We start from the raw sequence: 21,241 nt of genomic DNA, 5'->3' as shown, positions 1-21,241 counted from the left end.
GAACTGGGGGAGATAAAACGGGCTATGGAGGCACAGAGGACAGGGATCTCCTTCTGCGGAAAGACAAAGGAAGAGAAAGACCAGTTGGGGGAGCGTAGGTCTGTATCTGGACAAGAGACAAACCTCTGACCGGGATGGAGAGGGATCCCATCATCCCATCTCTAACTGCAGAGCTTTTTTTTGGACTGGAGCCGGATACCCTGTTCATATACCTGGGGAAGAGGGGAGTCACCTCCGGGTTCAGTGGTACGTCAGGGGCACAGTCGGCAGCAGGAGAATCCAGTCCCCTCTCCCGAAGCGCTGCAGCACAGCCAAGGGATTACATTTCGTCAGCATCATTAAAGCGCACAGAGCAGGAGTTTAAAACGCAGCTAAGTGTGGGACATAGGAGACGGCGGAGCGAGACAGCCACCTTGACTGCATCCCCGGCACAGTGAGGATGGATCCAAAGGAGTGATTTGGGACACCTGTTCTGTGAAGAAGGGACTGGAGGGTCGCCATTTTTCTCCCCACAACCTCCAAGGCAGGGCTTCAGGGGTTGGTCGGTGGGGCCCACAGCGGAGGCGGGGCCCTGACATCAAACCACGCCCCTCGTTGCTAGACAGCCGCTTCTCTACTGGAGCTGCGGAGATGCTACAAACCAGACCAGCACTATGGCATTGCCTGGATTAACTCTAGGTCAATTCTTGTTATTCAGATATACTCTGCCCTTTCTCTTTCTTATCTCTTCCCTCATCTAGGCTGATCACTTTGGTTATTGGTTTGCTTAAATTGACAGATTTAGTGCATTCTCTTGATGCATGTTCTACACCTCCTGCTTTCCTTTCCTTTCTCTCTCTCTCTTAGAATAATCAGGCCATACAGTTTCTCTGGGAAACTTTATCTTCATTTCTTTTTCCCCACCTCCCTCCTTATTCTCCTTTCTCTCTCTCTGGATTAAGCCTTTTAGTCTGTCTGCCTGGTCAGTGTTCATTTTCTCTTTCTCCCCGCCCGTCATTTCTCTCTTTGTATATGCTCTTCCATTAGCGCTGCCCCCACCCTCTTCTTGTAGCTGGTGTTTCTGGTTCCGTGCTTTTAGATTATCTTTTGTTTTTTTGTTTTGTTTTGTTTTTGTCTGTTTGCTTGTTTTATTTGTTTGTGCATTTGCAGGTTTTTGTTTCCTGTTTTTTTGTCTGTCTGTTTTCTTTTCCAGAGCTACTTCAAGAAACAAACCAAATGACACCTGGTGGAGGATCCAAAACATCACTGTGAGTAGGGAAATAAAATAACCAAAGTCACAACAACAGAGAACAAGTAACACTCTCCAATAAAACACCTCCTGAATGGGCAGGCCCTGGACAGTGTATGAGCCCCCTTTAATACAGCAGTACTTGCTAGGTGCAGAGCACATAACAAGCTTCTAGAACTTACAAGGGACAGGAAACTAGCCAAAATGACAAAATGGAAGAATTCTTCTCAAAAGAAATTCCAGGAAAAAGTGACAGCTAAAGAACTGATCAAAGCAGATATAAGCAACGTAACTGAACATGAATTTAGAATAATAGTCATAAAATTAATTGCTGGGCTTGAGAAAAGCATAGGAGACAGCAGAGACTCCATTGCTGCAGAATTCATGGATCTTAAAAATAGTCACGATGAATTTAAAAATGCTATAAATGAGGTGTAAAATAAGATGGAGGCAGTGACAGTGCGGATTGAAGAGGCAGAAGGGAGAATAGGTGAATTAGAATGTAAAGTTATGGAAAAAAGGGAAAGCTGAGAAAATGAGAGATAAAATGATCCAGGAGCATGAAAGGAGAATTCGAGAACTAAATGATGCAATCAAATGGAACAATATCCATATCATAGGAATTCCATAAGAAGAAGAGAAACAGAAAGGGGCTGAAGTATGATTTGTACTTGAACAAATCATAGCTGAGAACTCCACCTTGGGGAAGGAAACAGACATTGAAATACAAGAGGCACAGAGAACTCCTTTCAGAGGTAACTTGAATCGATCTTCTGCAGGACATGTCATAGTGAAATTGGCAAAATACAAGGATGAGAAAGAACTCTGAAAGCAGCTAGAGATAAATGGGCCTTAACATACAAAGGTAGACACATAAGGGTAGTGGCAAACCTATCTACTGAAACTTGGCAGGCTAGAAAGGAATGGCAGGAAATCTTCAATGTGATGAACAGAAAAAATATGCAGCCAAGAATCCTCTATCCAGCAAACCTGTCATTCAGAATAGAAGGAGAGATAAAGGTTTTCCCAAACAAACAAAAACTGAAGGAATTCATCGTCACTAAAACAGCCCTACAAGAGATCCTAAGGGAGACTCTATGAGGGAAGTTGCAAGGAACACAAAGTACCAGAGACATCACTACAAGCATGAAACCTACAGATAACACAATGACTCTAAGCCCATATTTTTCAGTAATAACACTGAATGTAAATGGACTAAATGTTCCAATCAAAGGACATAGGGTATTAAAATGTATTAAAAAATAAAAAACAAGGCCCATCTATTTTCTGTCTACAAGAGACTCATTTTAGACCTGAACACACCTTCAGATTGAAAGTGAGGGGATGGGGAGCTATCTACCATGCTATTGGAGGTCAAAAGAAAGCTGGAGTAGCCATACTTATATCAGACAAACTAGACTTTAAAGTAAAGGCTGTAACAAGAGATGAAGAAAGGCATTTATAATAATTACAGGGCCTATCCATCAGGAAGAGCTAACAATTATAAATGTCTATGCATCAAATTCAGAAGCATCCAAATATATAAAAAAATTAATCACAAACATAAACAATCTTATTGATAAGAATGTGCTAACTGCAGGGGACTTTAATACTCCACTTACAGCAATGGATAGATCAACTAGACAGAAAATCACTAAAGAAACAGTGACCCTGAATGACACATTGGACCAAATGGACTTGACAGATATATTTAGAACTCTACATCCCAAAGCAATGGAATATACTTTCTTCTTGAGAAAGTGGTACATTCTCCAAGATAGGTCACATACTGGGTCACAAAGCAGCCCTGAATAAATATAAAAAAACTGAGATCATATCGTGCACAATTTCAGGTCATAATGCTATGAAACTTGAAATCAATCACAGGAAAAAGCCTGGAAAACTTCCAAAAGCATGGAGGTTAAAGAACATCCTACTAAAGAACCAGTGAGTCAACCAGTCAATTAGGGAAGAAATTTAAATATATATGGAAACAAATGAAAATGAAAATACAACAATCCAAACTCTTTGGGATGCAGCAAAGGCAGTCCTAAGAGGAAAATACTTTGCAATCCAGACCTATCTCAAGAAGCAAGAAAAATAACAAATACAAAAATCTAACAGCACTTCTAAAGGAACTAGAAGCAGAACAGCAAAGACACCCCAAACCCAGCAAAAGAAGAGAAACAATAAAGATCAGGGCAGGAATAAACAATATAGAATAAAAAATAAAAAATAAACCAGTAGAACAGATCAATGAAACCAAGAGTTGGCTTTTTGAAAAAATAAACAAAATTGATAAACCTCTGTCCAGGCTTCTCAGAAAGAAAAGAGAGAGGACCCAAACAGATAAAATCACGAATGAAAATGGATTTATTGCAACCAATCCCTCAGAAATACAAGCAGTTTTCAGGGAATACTATGAAAAATTATATACCAACAAACTGGACAACCTGGAAGATTTGGGCAAATTCCTAAACACCTACATAGTACCAAAACTCAAACAAGAAGAGATAGAAAATTTGAGGATATCTATAACTAGTGAAAAAACTGAATCATTTATCAAAAAATCTCCCCACAAATAAGAGTCCTGGATTAGATGGCTCCCTGGGGAATTCTACCAGACATTAAAAGCAGAGTTAATACCTATCCTTCTCAAGATGTTCCAAAAAATAGGAACAGAAGGAAAACTTCTGGACTCATTCTATGAAGCCAGCATCACTTTGATTCCCAAACCAGACAGAGACCCAGTAAAAAAAAAGAGAACTACACGTCAATATCTCTGATGAATATGGATGCAAAAATTCTCAACACGATAGTAGCAAATAAATTCAACAGCATACAAAAAGAATTCACGATGATCAAGTGGGATTCATTCCTGGGTTGCAGGGCTGGTTCAATATTCACAAATCAATCAATGTGATACATCACATTAACAAAAGAAAATATAAGAACCATATGATCCTGTCAACAGATGCAGAAAAAGCATTTGAAAAAATACAACATCTTTTCCTAATAAAGACCCTCAAGAAAGTCAGGATAGAAGGAACATACTTAAACACCATAAAAGCCATTTATAAAAAGTCCACAGCTAATATTATTCTCAATGGGGGAAAACTGAGAGCTTTCCCCCTGAGATCAGGAACAAGACAGAGATGCCCACTTTCACCACTGTTGTTTAACATAGTGTTGGAAGTCCTAACATCAGCAATCAGACAACAAAAGGAAATAAAAAGCACAGAATTGGCAAAGATGAAGTCAAACTTTCACTTTTCACAAACGACATGATATTCTACATGGAAAACCTGACAGACTCCACCAAAAGTCTACTAGAACTGATCCACGAATTCAGCAAAGTCACAGGGTACAAAATTAACATACAGAACTCGGTTGCACTTTTATATACCAATAATGAAGCAACAGAAAGAAAAATACAGAAACTGATCCCATTCACAATTGCACCAAAAATTATAAAATACCTAGGAATAAATCTAACCAAAGATGTAAAAGATCAGTATGCTGAAAACTATAGAAAACTTATGAAAGAAATTGAAGAAGACACAAATAAATGGAAACATATCCCATGCTCATGGCTCGGAAGAATAATATTGTTAAAATGTCAATACTACCCAAAGCAATCTACACATTCAGTGCAATCCCAAACAAAATTGCACCAGCATTCTTCTCAAAGCTAGAACAAACAATCCTAAAATTTGTATGGAACCACAATAGACCTTGAATAGCCAAAGTAATATTGAAGAGAGAACCAAAACAGGAGGCATCCCAATCCCAGACTTTAGCCTCTACTACAAAGCTGTCATCATCAAGACAGTGTGGTATTGGCACAAAAACAGACACATAGACCAATGCAATAGAATAGAGAACCCAGAATTGGACCCACAAATGTATGGCCAACTAATCTTTGACAAAGCGGGAAAGAGTATCCAATGGAAAAAAGACAGCTTCTTTAACGGATGGTGCTGGGAGAACTGGAAAGCAACATGCAGAAGAATGAAACTAGACCACTTTCTTACACCATACACAAAAATAGACTGAAAAGGGAGGAAGGACTTGAGTGTGGGACAGGAAACCATCAAAACGCTGGAGTAGAAAGCAGGAAACAACCTCTTTGACCTCAGCCACAGCAATTTCTTACTCAACGCATTCTCCAAAGTCAAGGGAATCAAAAGCAAAAATAATCTATTGGGACCTCATCAAGATAAAAAGCTTCTACACTGCAAAGGAAATCAACAAAACTAATAGGCAACTGATTGAATGGGAAAAGATAGTTGCAATGACATATCGGATAAAGGGCTAGTACCCAAAATCTATAAGGAACTCAACAAACTCTACATACATTATTTGTTATTGAAAAACAAATGATCCGCGGGGCCTGGGTGGCTCGGTCTGTTAAGCATCCGGCTTCAGCTCAGGTCATGATCTCACGGTTTGTGGGTTCGAGCCCCGCATTAGTCTCTGTGCTGATAGCTAGCTCAGAACCTGGAGCCTGTCTTCGGATTCTGTGTCTTCCTCTCTTTCTGTCCCTCTCCTGCTCACGCTGTCTCTCTCTCTCTCAAAAATAAATAAAACATAAATTTTTTTTAAATAAATAAAAAAGAAAAACAAATGATCCAGTGAAGAAATGGGCAGAAGATATGAACAGACATTTCTCCAAAGAAGACATCCAGCTGGTCAACAGACATATGAAAAGATGCTCAACATCATTCATCATCAGGGAAATACAAATCAAAACGACACTGAGATACCACCTCATACCGGTCAGAGTGGCTAAAATGAACAAATCAGGAGACTAAAGATGCTGGCGAGGATGTGGAGAAATGAGAACCCTCTTGCACTATTGGTGGGAATGCAAACTGGTACAGCCACTCTGGAAAACAGTGTGGAGGTTCCTCAAAAAATTAAAAATAGAACTACCCTGTGACCCAGCAATAGCACTACTAGGAATGTACCCAAGGGATGCAGGAGTGCTGACGCATAGGGACACATGTACCCCAATGTTTATAGCAGCACTTTCAACAATAGCCAAATTATGGAAAGAGCCTAAATATCCATCAACTGATGAATGTATAAAGAAGATGTGATTTCTATATACAATGGAATACTACTTTGCAATGAGAAAGAATGAAGCTTGGCCATATGTAGCAACGTGGATGGAAATGGAGGGTATTATACTAAGTGAAATAAGTTAGGCAGAGAAAGACAGATACCATATGTTTTCACTCATATGTGGATCTTGAGAACTTAACAGAAAACCATGAGGGAAGGGAAGGGGGTAAACGTTACAGAGAGTGAGGGAGACAAATCACAAGAGACTCTTAAAGATTGAGAACAAACTGAGAGTTGATGGGAGGTAGGGGAGAGGGGAAATTGGGTGGTGGGCATGGAGGAGGGCTCTTGTTGGGATGGGCACTCGGTGTTGTATGGTAACCAATTTGACAATAAATTATATTTTTTAAAAGAAACTAAAAAAAAAAAGGAGGTTTATTATATTGGAGGAAGAGAAAGAAAAAGAAAAAAAAGAAAGAGGGAAAAGACAGTAGAGGATTGATTTTCATTGATCTTCCTTTCTGGATTAATTTTGATATACATATAAAATGTCTTTTGATTTATTTTAAACCAATTAAGTATCTATTTGCTGTTAGGAAAACAAATCTCTAAACTGCTCTTTATTCTTTTGTCCTAAGTCAAAACATCTGTCTTTGTTTTGAGGCCTGGGTTGGTTTTTTTTTTTTTTCTTATTTTTCCTTCTTTTTTTCTTTTTGATAGTCCTCAAGATAGCCACCCCAATGCCATGGTGTCATTAACTCAGTTACAGCTTAGATTCTACTGGCTCTTCCCCATGGTTCCTCCAGCTGTTGCCAGCCCATTGTCTTATTCTGTAGAGAGTCTGGCAGAGACTGCAGCTCATGGGCTGTGCCATATGAAGAGATACCAGGGAGCCATCCTCCAGGCTTTCACAATGGGAAAGAGATCTCGCTGCTGAGAGCTTTGACATGGCAAGGAATCAGGAAAGAATGAGGCTTCTGCCATCTCTGCTACTCTGTTCGAGGCACAGTCTCACCAGTGGCCCAAGAGAATGAGGAAACCTCAGTCTTGACAGCTGAAATCAGCCACAGGATCTGGCCACAGGAGGTAGGCCACAGGAGCACCTACCAGGTGCTAGTCCTGTGCCAGTCTCTCTTTCTATATTCTTTCATTTCCTTCTATTATTTTCAGATGAGGATACTCAAGCTAAAAGAAAGTGATGCCACATCATCAAGAGATAAATTCACATAAGGTAAAATTGTTACAGATAAATTAAGACTGAAAAGGGCCCAAGAAGCAAGATGGGGTGATGAGAAAATAAAAGAGGGGAGGCACCTGGGTGGTGCAGTCGGTTAAGTGTCCGACTCTTGGTTTTGGCTTAGGTCATAATCTCGTGGTTTGTGAGTTCGAGTCCCACATCAGCACTGAGTGTGCTTAGGATTCTCTCTCCCTCTCTCTGCCCCTCCCCTGCATGTGCTGTCTCTGTCTGTCTCAAAATAAATAAATACATTTTTTAAAAGAAAGAAAGAAAATGAAAGAAAGGAGGAAAAGAAGAAAAATGACTATACTCACCATTAGGCCAGAATTCAGGTACCAGGGCACCTGTCTTCTGGTAACTTGAACCTGAACCCATCTTGTGACCTGGTGCTCAGGTGATGTTCAAACATCCCATGGCCCTGCTCTTAACGTAGGCCTGGGTGAAGCCCCTATAATCTGGTTTGCTCACTTGCACGTCCATGGCTTGCTCTTTAGAACCAAGAACGTTTACATCTACTTTGTCCAATGGTGCACGTTGTCTCAACTCCTTTCTTCAGACTCCTCAGGGAAGACATAAAACTTCCCATTTGGGGGCCATTGGCTTAGCCTGAAGCCTTTATCCCAGATGGATTTGCATCTGGCTAACCACTCAGGATGGACAGGTGATATCCATATTTTCAGTTCACCCAGACCATCTGCTCACTTTGTAATAACGTTGTCCTCTAGTCTGTGCTAAGGGACCATTTAAGAAAATGCTGCTTTAGTAACTGAGCCCTTTGGTGAGAATTTAAGATGGATCCTTATTATAATTACCTTGATCTGATAGCCCATAAAACTATGGTGAGTTTCCAATAAAGTCCTAATTCTCTCCATGAAATGGAGACAAGAAGACATTACAAAAAGGAGGTCTTTTTTCCCTCCTCGATACCAACTGAGTCATTCTTAAGTCCAGCATCAGAAGAACATTGTTGCCCAGTTTATTGATCTCCGCAAGCACGTATTGACTATCATGCACAAAGGTTTCTGATAAACACACGAAGGGAGACAGCCTTGATCAGATGAACTGAAACCCTCAAGTAAGTTTGGGGGGGAGAAACCAACATATGACCCTCATTATGCTAACATGGCAGGTTTTATTTTGCTGACTAGACATTTTTACTCTGACTAGAGAGTGGTTGTAGAAGGGGGGGAGGAAAGAAAGTGGACAAAAGTGCTGCCTGATATAGACATTTGATTGCAATGTTGTGTGACTTATGATGGATTCTCACTTCCAATAAATACCTCACAAAACTTTTGAGAAAATCTACATTTTTGTCAATGTTTAGAGTTTGAGTTTTTTCCATGGGAATAGATGCACTGAAATGCTATGTTGGCAGAGACTTCTAAGGAGGACACAGCTACACGGTATTATGCAAAAGGAGATGAATGTGATTCTTGCCCTTGAAGAATCCATGATCCGGTGGGACTGATAAAACAATTAAAGAATACCATGGATATGGGGAGACTTTGGTCAGCACCCAAGTTAGGTGCAAAGTCAAAGCAGTTCAGAGCAGAGCATTCTGTTATTTTGACATTGCTTATATCATAAACATCACCTCAGTACTGATTTTTATTGTCCCATCTGGTGAAGTCAAGGGTGAAGAGAATAAGGAAGGGTGAAGATGTCTGTTTTTCATCTCACTTGATATAACCTGAAAATGTGTAGTTGTAAAAGTAATATGAGACAACTCACATAAATAATTCTATCCATCGAGATGGAGGACCTTCTAAGCAATATGCCAAAGTCATAAATAATAAAGGAAAAGACGGTGATATGACAATGATATCGCACAAAGTGCACACACACGCACACACACACACACACACACACACAAACTTAAATCTAGTTTTAAATAAACCTGAATAAATATTTGCGACATGTATCACACATTGTCATTTTTTAAAATTGGTTTACATTTACCTTGATTTTACACTTGGATTCTTACCAAGCTCTGCCCTACGTCAATATAACAATGGTTTCTTCAAATCATTAATAAAAATATATGCACCTGAGAAACTTTCACTGACCAGAGAAGATACTAGGTAAATGAAAACTCAATACAATGTGGAATCCTGGACTGGATCCTGGAACAGAAGAAGCGTATGTACCCCAATAAGAAAATGAACAAAGCATAGGTACAGATAATTCAAAAGAAGAAATAAATAAAAGTGAATATAACAAATGAAATACAAAAAAATGTTCAATCTCACTAATCACCAAAGGAAAATTATTTAAGTTATACATACCATCCATATTACATGTAATATATATTACACATGCATGGATTGGCAAAGAGAGACAGGTGACCTCCACTGTGACTCTGATATTAATTGATCAAATTATAAAATCATCCACTTTTCTGCTTTGATAACCTTATTATTGTCTATAACTCACACAAGTTTAAGCTAGGGTCATCTGTCACTTGGATGACTACAATAACTTCCTAACTTGTCAACCGTATTTATTCTTGCCTATTGATCAGTTCTCACCTCAACCAAAGTTATCTTTTTAAAATACAAATATGATCCCTAAACCCTGTCTATATCTCCTTTTGCCATTGGAATAATAAGATCCTTGGTAAAATGTACAAATGCATCTGTGGCATGCTCCCTACCTTTATCCCCAACCTCACCTCACACTGGGCTCCCCTTCACTTTCACACCAGTCGCGCAAACGTTCTGCAAATCCCCTGCAGCTACATTTGCCCAGGCTGTGGTTGAAGAGCTCTTATGGCCCCACTAGCCTCTTTAACCACCACTCAAGCTTTAGGCCTTATCTGAAATGTCTCTTCCTCCAGAAAGCCATCCTTGAACTCCCCACCTCTGCCAAATCTTCTCTATCGTCCTCTCTAACAAGACTGTATGTCTTTCCTTAGTAACACTTACTCCAAACTCCACAAGTCTGGGCAGGGATCACATCTGTTGTTATCACTATTGTTTCCTAAATACCTAGCACGTGGTACTTGGCACACACTCGGATCTCAATAACTATTGTTGAATGAACTATCAATTTTTCTGAAGACCAATTTGGCAACATATGTCAAAATTTTAAATATGTATATCTTTGACCCAGAAATCTGCTTCAGGAAATTTATCTTTCCTTTACTCTCTCTCTCTCTCTCTCTCTCTCTCTCTCTCTCTCTCTCTCACACACACACACACACACACACACACATACACACACACACCAGGGAGTAAGTCCTGAGATTTTCCACTTTTTAAAGTATGTGCCTATTACTTACATAATCAAAAACAAACAAGATGTTTTTATTCTTGGAGAAAATGTGAGTTAATAGTGTCTTCTCTAAGTTGTATCAAAGTGTCCCCAGGTGAAAACAGTTGCATCAAAAAAGAGGACATCAAAACATCACTGTCATTCCAGAGACAACCTCAGAATGCTGTGGCAAAAGTCATAGCAGGTAGAGAATTTCAAGTAAGGATAGGGGATTTTCAAGGACTCAAGGATGTCATCAGAAAAGGTAGCGTGCAAGTCAGGTTATAAAGGAGAGTTAGGACTCACCTAGATGAAGAGGGGAGTGGTGGGGAAGAGTGCGTGTTAGCAAAAGCATCAGCACCAAGAGAGGTATGGAGATAGGAGCATGCAGGGCAGCAATGTGGCCATTTGGTTGAGTATAAGAAGCATAGAGAGAGGCAAAGTGCAAGACAGAAAAGGCAGGCTGGGGCAGATCACAAAACCTTCAATACTCAATGGGAAACCATGGTGGGGGGGAGTTGAGTAGAGAGTAAACATGGCAGGTCCCATACTCTACTATTATTTCATTTCTTAGTTTTGAGATAGTAAAATATGCTATTGCTCCTAGTGCTGCAGTGAATATCCTTAGACATCTTTCAGGCGCAAGCTTAAATATAATTGTAGGAGACATTTTTAAACATGGAATTGATGTATGGAAGGGTATGAACATTTTAAATGTTGATAAATACTCTGAAATTGCTCTCTTTAGAGGTTGTATGAATTTACATCCTTAAAAAATGTGCAAATGTCTGTCTTTCTATACTCTTGTCAAAAACAAGTTGTCAAAAATGCATTTTAAGAAACTTTGGATATTAGGTGAAAATTTCAGCTTTAGTATACATTTGCTTATTGTGTAAGAACCTAGGCATCTCTTCAAGTGTCTTAGTACCATTTATATGTCTTTTTGTGAGTCATCTGTTCATGACCTTTACCAATTTCTCTAGTGGAGTGTTGGTCTTTTTCTTATTGATTTGTAGAAGTCCTTTATATTTTAACAAATTTAGCCTTTTGTCTGACATGGTTGTTATAAATATTTCCCCCTGATTTTGATTGGCCTTTTGACTTTATTTTTTGTCTTTCCTACCACACAGAAATCTTTGATTCTTAGAGACAAATTTATCAGTCTTTTTTTTTATGTCCCGTGAATTTTATCAAGCTTCGAAAGTTCTTTTCCACTCCCAGATCATTAGAAAAATGTTTTCCATTTTTTCCTAGAACTTTGATAGTTTAATTTTCATGTTGATAGTCCATCTGGCACTTATTTTTGGTTAAAGGAGTTAGGAGAATACAACTTTATTAATTTCCAGATGGCTACCCAATTGTCTCAACACCATTTACTGAATTGTAAATTTTCCCCCACTAATTTAGATATGCTGCCTTTATCAAACACTAAGTGTTCATAAAAGTATTGGGATCAACTTCTGATTCTATTCTACCTTTGTTCTCATTTATTATGTACCATTCAGCTATATTAATTATGGTCACTTTTTAATAATTTTTATATCTGTTAGAGTTTATTCCCCGATTGATTTCCTCTTTTCATAACTTTCCTGCAATATTTTATCATACTTATTTTTCCATAAAAACTCTCAGATCAGCTAATTTGGTTCCAGAAAAATTTTTTAAAAGCCCTGTGGGTAATTTTATTGAGGCCTCATTAAATTTATAAATTAATTTGGGGAGAATTGGCAGTTTTGTAATAATTTGTGCTCTTGGCCTTTCCATTTATGAAAACTTTTTCTGTGTGTCTCCCTCATTAGCATTTGAAAGATTTCCTCACATAGATCTTAGGAGTGCTCCTCTCTATGAAGATTATTTGTCAACAGTTAGGAGAGGACTGACAGGAGAGGGCTGAAGCTGGAGGTGAGGTGGTCAGTGAAGAGAGAACTCCCCAGGCAAGAGGTAATGCAAAACAGAGCTCTAAGAAGTCAGTCAAAGTCAAAACAGCAATTTTTTTTTTTACTTATTGGAAGCTAGAAGCAAGGGAGAAAAAAAGGAATCAAAGTCTTCCCTAAGGTTTTGAGCTTAAGGAACGAGGAGTTCGGGAGGTAGTGTTATCAGAAAAAGAAAACAAGGGGAAGAACGAGAGTGTAAGCAAAAAGATGATATATTTGGCCCAGGAAATGCTGGCACTCAGGTTCCAGCAAGATGGCCTGGGTGGAAATGTCCATCAAGCAAGTGGGAACAAATGTCTGAAGATACAGACACAGGCTTGGAAAGTAAACCCATAGGGTGAAGATCAACTCTCTTCTGGGGGAGAGAGTTAGCTAGAAGCAGGAGGACAAGGGCACGACCTTGGAGATGATCTTGTGTGAAGAGAAGGAAGAAGAGCCAACAGAAGAGTCAGGAAATGAGCAGCCAGAGTAGGGGAAGAAATAGTCCAGTGAAGAATCAAGGAGAAGAGAAGAAACAAAGGTGAATGAAAACGCTACTGTATTTGTCCTACACCAAGCATTCTCAACCTATTTTAGAGACTGGTCATCCGAGGTTTAACTCTTGACTCTGTTACCTATCAGTTATATGGCTTGAGGCAACTTAATAAGTTTTCCGAGCCTCAATTTCCTCTTCTGTAAAATGGAGATAATAATAGTACCTGTTTCACTGGGCCACTGTAATGATTAAAAAAAGATACTTCTGGGGCACCTGGGTGGCTCAGTCAGTTAAGTAACCAATTCTTGGCTTCGCCTCAGGTCATGATCTCCTGGTTAGTGAGTTGCAGCCCTGAGTCAGACTCTGCACTGACAACTGTGGAGCCTGCTTGGGATTCTCTATCTGCCTTTCTCTCTCTGCCCTTCCCCCACTCACTCTCTGTCTCTGTCTCTGTCTCTCTCTCAAAATAAATAAATACACATTAAAAAATAAAAGAAAATAAAAGAGATACTTCTGCAAAGATTGCGGGCACTCAGAAATACTAGCTCCCTCCTTTCTCCCTCTCTCTATCTGCTGGAGTTCATAAAGGTCTACAGAATTCCCAAGCATGCACAGCTAGTGAGCAGCAGAATTTGTGATTGTATGACACTAGAGATACTTCATTCTGGAGGAGTGTATGATCAGCAATAAGCAATGACATCAAGGAGGTTGAGAGTTTAGCAAGTAATTAGGACATCACAGGTGAGCCAGTATGGAAAAATTCCTCCACAACAGTTGGTACAAAAGCCAGATTCCAAGAGATTAAAAAACGAATGGCAACTGGGTACGTAGCTAGAGGAAATGAAAACTATTTCAAACAGATATGTGCACTCCCATGTTTCCTGAAGCCTTATTCACAATAACCAAGATACGGGAACAACCCAAATGCCAATCAGTGGATGAATGTATTTTAAAAATATGATATGTATATATATATATACACATATATAATGGAATATTATTCAACCACAAGAAAGGAGGATATTCTGCCATTTGCAACAACATGGATGGACCTTGAGTACATTATGCTAAATGAGGTATGTCAGACAAAGAAAGACAAATACCATGATATCATATTTATGTGGAATATGAAAAGTCAAACTCGTAAATAAATACAGAGTAAAATGGTAGTTACCAGGGGATCATGGGTGGGAGGATAAATTGATGTTATTTGAGGTTACAAACTTGCAAATAATAGTAAATAAGCCATAATGATATAATGCCTATAAAATGAATACAGATAATATTGTGCTATAATTATGTAATGTGCTATATATCAATACAATGGCAATCATATTACAATATAAAACTGTACCAAAGTAACACATGGCACACCTTAAATCTATGCAGTGTTATATGTCAAATATATGCAATTAAAAAAAAAAGAAGTGAGTGGCTGATTCCCTCCTGTGGTCTCTGTTCCTGCTCTCCCATCAGCCTACTTTCTCATGTACCCTTCCTTATGTGTATACGCAGGTGACACGGATTCAAGTGTAGTACCCTGCACACTGTGTTCTATACCTAACTTTTACTAACAAATTTCCTGGAGCTTCTTCCATCTCTGTATATAGAGAGCATCTTCCTTATTTTATACAGTTACATCCCAGTGGGTGGATATATTATGATTTCGTCTGTTCTCCATTGATAAACATTTGGGTTGTTTCCAATCTCCTGCTTTCATAAATAATGCTGAAATGGTTAACTGTGTGTACATGTTGCTTCACACAGCAGTTCTATCTCTGGATAAACTCCCCAAAGTAAAGTTGCTACAGGACAATTTCTTCATCAGACTTACAAAGAGAATCGACGAATACATACAGAAACCATAATTCTTCTGTGGGGTGTCCAGTTTAGCACAGGAGCAGATAACTAAAAATCCCTAAAGGAAAAATATGTCTTACTTCCTCTCTTTGCCAAAACAGAAAACAAACCCAAACACCCGTGATGAATGTGTTTTTTACTCCCCATTTAATGTGCTTTGCTCCAGATGTTATAGAAATCATTGGGTTTGATGCACTCCGCTATAATTTTTATTCACAATGCTGTTCAAAATCTCTTGAATAACATTAGGGAGGGTGGCTGAGCTTTGCAGGAAATAATATAGAGAAACCTGAGCTGGAGTTTGTTAGAGTGACAACTATAGAGCCCTTTTACGATGGCATAGCTTCAGCAACCATGTATCCCTAAATTGAGTTATCAGGTTAGTGGTTGGCAGGCATGCAAGTTCAAATTCATATTGTTCTCCCACTCCTTTCCTGGTGGTTTCCAGCACACTGACCCCAGAAACAACTGTATAACCCTCCATTTATAACAAGAAGCCCGTTCTTCCATGAGGCTTCGAGGACTAAGCCAGCTATCACGTCCACGGCTGCCGGGAGTGGAGACTTGGCACTTTCAGTGTGTGGGATTGAAGAGCCAAAAGGGACTCAAGAGCCAAGGGGTGGCCTGCTTTACTTATTCCTGACATCAATCATTTCCTTCTAGATGATTCTGACAGTAAAAGAGCTGAATTTTTCCAGAGAAGCTCCATCCCCGGTCATGTCCTCATAAATCAGAACGAGCTCCCCTCCCACAGTTTCACTCCAAGGACTAGCTCTGCAGGCTAAGCAGAAGGCCAACCCAGACGCCCCAAAAAGCATGCAAGGGGCCCTTACTCAAGAGAGCTCTGTAAAACAGAAGAGGAACAGCTAAGCTAGGCAAAAGCATAGAAGTATTCAAGTGCTGTGCTTTGTAGCATTTTCTTATCATATTAAAAAAATGAGTGTAACCACAAAGAAGTTACAAAGCTTAGCCCTGAAGGAAGAAAGAACTGAGAGATTGTCAGATGGAGCGGGATGCAACCAGTGACGTAATTCTGAAGATGGTGCCACCTGGTGAAAATTCAGAGTGAGTGTAGGGTTAAAGAAATCAGCTCAGGAAACTCCAGTGCGCCAGGAAAGCTGGGAGGAAAGGCATCAAAAATCAAAGTGCAGCTGCTCTTTTTGCTGTTTAAATCATTATATATTAGCTGAAATCTTAGTTTGTTGGCCAACACTCAAAAGTGACATATGGCCAATAAAAGGTTTGGTGGAGTTTTCCATCTGCTGTTCAACTTTACCCATGGCTTCCACGTGTACGGCTCAGTGTCAGGGCGGGCTGCGCTTTACAGTCCTTTCATGAGCTGAATGCAGGCTGTTAAATGGGCACGATCCTACGCCAACATATGCCACCAACCCAGCAGGACATTTGACAAGTTGACGCGCATGGTGCCTGGAATTTGTTCTCCACTCAGATCCAACCAGCATCGGGGAGACATGGAGTGAGAAGCGCGTGAGTGGACCAGCCCTCTGGAGTGTTGCAGGTGCGGATGCCACAAGTTGTACAATCAGCGTTCTCCCGAGGCGTCATCTGGACACTCTGCAAAAAGCTCGGGGGACACAACATCACTCTGGGTGCTCGTTAAATTCCACTCCAAATGCAGAAGTACTGGCCAGTGCCAGTGGCTCAATTTTGGAAACCGTATTTATTGGGATTAAAATGCAAAGAGAAGAGGTTTCTTTTCCTGGCTTGGGGTTGTTTATTTCATCCACCTCAGAAGCAGAATTGCCTGCACTTGAGCAAATTGGCCCTCTGCCACTAATATGCAGGGACCCCTTGGTGGTCTTCCTGCACTCTCATTTTTATAGCTACCCTCAGTGGGGGACACATTTTGACTCCAAATCCTGGAATAGGAAGTATCCAAGATACTCAAAATCATTCTAATCCCTTTCTCATTGTTGTGCTCTTCAAAGCAGAATTGGAGAGTTACTGATATCTGCCGCAACTTCTTTGTTTAAGTAAAGGAACAAAAGTGGTCCCCAAAGGTGACTTCGCTGTAGCCCAAAGGAACACTAGCAAGAGAAACAGTGATGCACGCTACTACATCTGCTTGCATTTTCCATGATGCTCTCATTCCCCTTGCCTATTCTGCACCGGTCAGAAAAATACTGCCAGAGGCAGAGGGAGATTCGGGGCTAGACAAAGAAAGCCCTGTCGAGGACTCCCGTTTGGAATCTGTTGGCAGAGACGATGGAAGGGCAGGAGGGAGACAGGGGAGGGGAAAAAAGACTTGTTGAAATACTACATAGGAATTGATGTAAAAAACTGAAAAGTCCCTGAGTCTGTGAGGAGGTGGCACAAATTATAACAATGAATCATTTGCACAGAAATGGGCTCTCAGTTCTGACAGACAGTGAGGATTTAGGAAGACAGATTCCTCCCGGGTTCAGCAAGAAGCTAAGGCAAGAAAGCCAGTGGCGCTTGGGGTTTGGCAGAAAGTCACAGACTCTTTCTCCAATGTGCTGACTTGGCAAATACTCAGTCCTCGAGGAGCCAGGCTCTCCAGAGACTGTAATTTTTTTAACCCATGTGTATTTGAGGGAAAATTTAATCTCTCTGCCTCTGACTCATTTACACTTAACTCATCAAAAAGTTGTTTGCTTTGTGCTATTTGATGGCCAGTAAGTTAGAGTCTAATTTAGAAACGGCCTCTGGTCCTGGGAAAAAAAAAAACCCAAACCCAGATGAGAGACTCAGATTGAGCATCTGCTTTGATTACAAAGTTGGGAGGTTACTTCTTTGGGTAACAACACTGCAGGGAAGGGGGTCATCATGTTTTAACTCCGAGTTCCCATGCTCCCAACACCCAGTGCTCACACATACACACACTCAGCTAAGGCAACAGGCCTGGTAGAAGGTGTTTGGAACTGGAGGCCTCAAGGCGCTGTCCCCTAATTAAACCAGGTCACGGTAAAGCTGCAAATAGCAACGACTAAGATGCATCCTCCTTCACCACTTACTTACAGGCACAGAATCTGGATGCAGATTGCCGTGGGTTCAAGTCCTCCCTCCCCTTATTATAGTATGTTAGGCAGGTTACTTCATCCTTATGTGCTTCTGTTTCTTCATTGGTGAACTATGGGCAGGGGTAATAGTGCCTGGGTCATAACGCTGAGGCTTAAATGCATTGATTCACACGTAGTGCTCAGCACAGCCTCTGCACAGAGGAAATACTTACTTGGTGGCAGTTTAAAATCAATGAACTGTAACCCTTCTTGCCAGGTGCAGCAGACACCATCAGCCACCTGTATGTGTCACCTCAGATCCCCTCAACCTCTCCTGACTTGCTGTCAGTGTGCCTGGCGCGATGCACAGGTGTCTGGCGGCAGGACTCACCGCACTCCCACGTCGTGCAACTCTTACCGCCTCGGGCACCTCTCTACGGGCTTGGGTTAAGTTCTCCTAAAAGCGGATCCGGAGAGAATTTAGAGTGGTTGCTAGGAACACTGATGAGGGATGGGAAGAAAGCCAGGACTATTGGGAGGTGTTGCTGCGGTACCTGGGCCTCCAGGCCACTGGAAGCCTCTGGAAGAATGCACAGCACATGCCTTATAGTTGACTTGCCTAAGGGACGAAGACACCAGAGTACTTAGCACCAACTCTTAGTTCCCAGGAAAGTTAACTCCCTGGTATGTGGGCCAGACGTGCTTCTGCAACCAGAGAGAGACTCAAGCAGAGAGCTTCAAAATAGGGGGTGCTGATGAATGCCGGAGACCAAAATGACCCCATCTATGACTGAGCCCTGGGGCTTCTCAGGATTCCACTCAGGGCCTACACATGCAACCAGGGAGCACAGGGGAACTACAAACCTGTGGATAACCCTTTCAGGGGACGGTGGGAACACAAGAGCCAGTGGACAAATTCTTCCTCCTCTCTTGCCTCAGGTTTGACTGTCCTGGCAAAAGACCCAGTTTATACAGCTTCTTGGAAAATGGTGTCACGAGATGGAGCAACCCATCTCAGAGAAGGCGAGCTCCATAGTCCATCTTCACCCCACCACCCATATCCCTCCTCTTCCAGCCTCGGTTCCCCCAGCCCTCCCTCTTGCTCCTTGGAACTAAGTTGTTCCATTAAGCCTCTCGGGAAGCCTGGCTAGACAGTGGGGTTACTTATTAATTCCAGCCTCCAACACTGCACCAACCTCAAAGAAACTAGATCTTAGTTAAGGGGAACAGAGGTGCAATGTGACATATCAAATCACGTGTGACCTACGAAGAAGATTTAAGACCTTCTAAGCCATCTGAGAGAAAAGATTAGATCCTAGTACTTGTGTGTTCCTAGGAAGAGGGATATAGTTCCTGCAGATTATGGTCCACCAAATGCAGGTCCCTCGATTTAGGAAAAGTAAAATTAATGCAGCAACAGAGGGGTCCCATTTGGTGACTTCTTGGAATGGCTGCATTCTAGCCGTTCAGTTTTGTCCACAACAACCACAAGCTGCCCCTAATGCTAATCAGCAGACAGCAAGGATCACCTGGTGGAAAATAGTCCTTAACAAACATAGATTAAAGCAGATACTGCAGTTAACTTCAAGTTAACTTCAAATGTTTCTAGACTAGTTTCAGTTTTTGATATGTTCCAGGTATTTTGAAAGAGAAATGAAGTCCCTTCTCTAACCTGGTAAAGGAAACAGCTGTCTGGACACATGACTGTCCCATGTCCGTGGCACCGAGGAATCAACCCCTGTGGTCCTCCTGCTCAGTACTCCTGGCACCAAGATGACGGTCCCCATCCCGGGGCCTCCCTGCTGCCTGGCACCCAGAAAATACCCTCTGTGACATGAAGAGGACGTCGCTTTGCATCTGCAAGAATGCTTGTCAGTCTCTCACTCACCAAAGTGCAAATGGATATTCAGTGAGGATTGTGACCTCCATGGCCCGCCATGAAGGGGCAGAAGCAGCAATGACCCATGTGATGTGATTTCCGGATGCTCCTCCTGCCCAGAATTCACCACGGGAAGACGTCCAGAACCTGCAGGAAAGGAAACTGCCATTTACCGAGAGCCTCTGTGTGGAGTCGTATAGTAGCACCTTCCCACATGTTAGCTTGGGGATGGGCAAAATCTCCCTGTGAGGCCCAGAATGCAAGTATTGTAGGCTCGGTGGTCCATACCATCTGGGCAGTAACTACTCTACCCTACACCCAGCGCAGCCTCCAAGCAGCCATAGTCAGTCAATACACAGGAGGGTGCAGCTGTGTTCCCATTCCTTTACTAAATCAGGATTTGGCCAGCAGGCTGTGGTGCGCTGACCCCCGGGCTAGCTCACATCACTTTCAGAAGAGCTCCCAGCTGTAGGCACTATGTTCCTGATGGAGCTTCTTGTCCAGTGCAGTCACTCTTGAGGGACATCACTCAGCAAATCTCAATGAATGCATGATTCAATCACCATCCACACTTCTAGAGATGAGGCGTGGAAGGAAACACAAGTCTTCAGGATAAATGCGAGTCTCAGGAGATGAAGAAAGAAAGTCAGAGGAACAAGAAAGGACGAGGTGACAAACTGTGAACTTCAGGGGTGGGGGGCAGAGTAGAGAAGGTCTGGGAAGGAGAAGGAGGGCTTTATGGACACCTTGCTGCTGGTTTGGACCATCCCAACTTTTCCCAGGAGGGCTGTAGGCAGTATCCCACCATGACTCAAATATGGTCTGGGATGGCTCAGTAGGTTAAGCACTGAACTCTTGATTTTGGTTCAGTTCATGATGTCACAGTTCGTAAGTTTGAGCCCAGCATCAGGCTCTGTGCTAACAGTGCAGAGCCTGCTTGGGATTCTCTCCCCCACCCCCAAAACAAATAAACTTAAAAAATTTTTTTCTGAAAGTCAACTGCTTTGATACAATGGATACTGCTTCTGACAGGTGGTGGGAACTTGGATAAATTGTTAGTTCTGGGCATCAGATTTCTCATCTGTCAAGTGGGGATTCCTAAGATTGAAGTGAGGATCCAATTAGATACTTCATGGAAAGTGCTTGGCCATGTGCTTGGTGTGACGTGAGCACTCACTCCATAAAAGCTGACTGTTACTGCCATTTTTACCTGGAATGAGCCTAAGGAAGTAAAAGATCTCTGAATGAAAATACCAACCCTAGGTTTGCAGATGCCCTGAGTGGCTGTTCTATAGCTCCTCTCTCCTCATAAGTAAGAACCTATGGGG

The 21,241-nt window shown here is 41.4% G+C and overlaps 1 long non-coding RNA gene across 1 annotated transcript in view; it reads right to left on the bottom strand.

Moving 5' to 3' along the window:
- Positions 1-19,804, bottom strand: part of LOC120220851 — a 31,017-nt gene extending 11,213 nt beyond the window's left edge. Inside the window, exon 1 of the long non-coding RNA XR_005525675.1 lies at positions 19,707-19,804. This is a non-coding gene — a long non-coding RNA (uncharacterized LOC120220851). The remainder of the gene's footprint in view (positions 1-19,706) is intronic.
- Between the last annotated feature and the right edge of the window lie 1,437 nt (positions 19,805-21,241).

This window comes from Hyaena hyaena, unplaced genomic scaffold (genome assembly GCF_003009895.1).
Source record: "Hyaena hyaena isolate Hyena2069 unplaced genomic scaffold, ASM300989v1 scaffold_730, whole genome shotgun sequence".
Taxonomy (NCBI): Eukaryota; Metazoa; Chordata; class Mammalia; order Carnivora; family Hyaenidae; genus Hyaena; species Hyaena hyaena.
Note: the sequence above shows the minus strand (reverse complement) of the source record. Positions and strands in the feature narration are given on the sequence as shown.